The sequence below is a fragment of the Entamoeba histolytica genome, genomic scaffold (genome assembly GCF_000208925.1).
Source record: "Entamoeba histolytica HM-1:IMSS scf_1104750517177 genomic scaffold, whole genome shotgun sequence".
NCBI classification, from domain to species: Eukaryota; Evosea; order Mastigamoebida; family Endamoebidae; genus Entamoeba; species Entamoeba histolytica.
The window spans coordinates 1,175-3,462 of record NW_001915554.1 but is presented as its reverse complement, the minus strand read 5'-3'; the positions used below and the strand labels follow the sequence as shown (position 1 = coordinate 3,462).

The following is a 2,288-nucleotide window of genomic DNA, read 5'->3' as shown; positions in this document are numbered from 1 at the left end:
AGATAAAGAGATAAAGATATAAAGAGATAAAGAGATAAAGAGATAAAGATATAAAGATATAAAGAGATAAAGATATAAAGATATAAAGAGATAAAGAGATAAAGATATAAATACATACATACATAGGTACATATATAAAGGAATATAAATATATAAAGAAATATATATATAATAGAATATAAAGGATATAGAAGTTGTCAGGGATTAAAGTAGTCAATAAAAAGACGAGCTTGGCAGGGATCGAACCTGCAATCCCCAGATTCGTAGTCTGATGCGTTTCCATTGCGCCACAAGCCCTATAACAATCATAAAATAGGATAAAAAAAAGGATATATAAGTTATATAAGTTATAGAAATGATATAGAAATGATATAGAAATGATATAGAAATTATATAAATTTAATTTTTCATGACATTTGTTTTATTTAAATTTTTTTTTCTTTTCTTTAGCTCTTTTTATTTCTCCTTCTTGTATTTTTGCTCTATTAATTTCTTTACTTGGTATAATTTGTTTAATATACACCCTTCTATTTTTTTTAAATACTGTATACATTGTCATAACACAATTGCATCTATTATTCATATATTGTTAGGATGTCCTGTAATAAAAAAGAATCAAATATTAAAATATGATTATGTATACAAATATATAAACACATATTAATTACACAATTTTAATGAATTTGATGTTATTGATTTTAATACTCAATAATGTATTAGTAATGATGAAATTGTAATAACTTACAATAAAGATTTATTGGTTAATGACAATTATTTCAATGCTAGAAGATAAGATATATATTATAAAAATATGAAAGAAAAGAAATGATATATTATAGATGTTGTTATATATTAAGATAATAATTTAGAATTAAATTATATTCATAAAATAAATAAGTATAAAGAAATACAAGAGAAAATAAGAAACAATAGAAAAATAATATATGTAGAAATAATACCTGTAATATTATCAATAAATGGATTAATACACAAAGAGTCTGTAAGAAGAGTAAAATCACTGAAATTAAAATTAGACTTTGCCAAAATCCTACGAACAATAATTATAAAAAATATGAAAGACTTAATGTTTTACACATTCAATTCTGGCATCACATTAGAAGAAGAACAATCTAATGCGAGCATGCTAGAAATGAACTCTATTACATCAATAGAGCATAATGAAGAAACTGAAATAATCACTTCTCAATAACCATAATATTCAATTATGGATATACCTAATAATTGACATTTTTTTTTGAGATAAAATTGAAAAAAAAATAAAAAAATAAGAAAAAAAAGTAAGAAGGAAAAAAAAAAGTAAAAATAAAAAGCAGTTGTAGTTTAGGTAGTAAAACATTCATCTTAATCCATTCTAAATGGTTTAGCTTTAAAACTATTAAAACAAAGTGAAAGTCGTGAGTTCAACTCTCACCAACTGCATTTTTATTTTTATAAAAAACAAAATTTTTATTTAAATTTAAAAAAGAAATTCCCAAATTAAATGTTATTAAATTTTGTATTTCATTTTACATTTCTTTATTCTTTTCTGCTACAAAAGGAGACACGTCTAAAACACCACACAAACCCTAGTACAAATTCAAGCATCGACACTTCCAGTTATTATCTGGTTATGACGGTGTATTTAAATTAGAAATGTATTAGGTAAAACTGCAAAGGGTGTAGCATGATATTATGATAGAATATTACATGGTGTAATATAAGGAACTACTAAAGTGTGGGTAAGACTAAAAGAAAATTAAACATAATAATATAATGGGAATGAAATACTCTCTTCTCTCATTCATAAAATAAAGAAAAAATGAAAAAGAAAATGTTTAAAATTAAGACAGAAAATAAACAAAAGGATAAAAAGAAGAATTAAGCAGAAGAAGGATGAGAAGACATTAATAAGAAAAAATAAAAGAAATGATTTTTTCATTTTGCAATAAAAACATAAATGATAAGTTAAACAAAAAGATTACTCTTTTTTAAACAGCTCAGGGATTAATCTCGGCTAAACTAGGAAGAATATATGAAAAATCTATTAACACTTAATTAACTAATTTTTAATTATTGTTTATTATTTCTATTATTCTTATTCATTTGATTCTTAATGAATTAATTCAATGAAATAATACAAATAATTTGTTTATTCATTTTATTTCTCTTTTATTATTTATTTCTTTTCTTATTTATTAAAAACACCATCATTGGGTGTGAAAATTTCATTAAATGAAATAAAATAAATCAACATTGAATTATGTCTATTTTTAATTCACCATTTCATT

General features: G+C 22.2%; 1 non-coding gene across 1 annotated transcript, besides 2 other annotated features; it reads right to left on the bottom strand.

The window, feature by feature from the left end:
* Positions 1-225: 225 nt before the first annotated feature.
* EHI_060640 lies at positions 226-297 on the bottom strand. The gene has a single exon. It is a non-coding gene; the product is annotated as a tRNA-Arg (tRNA).
* A 237-nt stretch (positions 298-534) lies between these two features.
* Positions 535-1,257: a repeat region.
* Positions 1,258-1,552: 295 nt separating this feature from the next.
* Positions 1,553-2,069: a repeat region.
* The last annotated feature ends 219 nt before the right edge of the window (positions 2,070-2,288 follow it).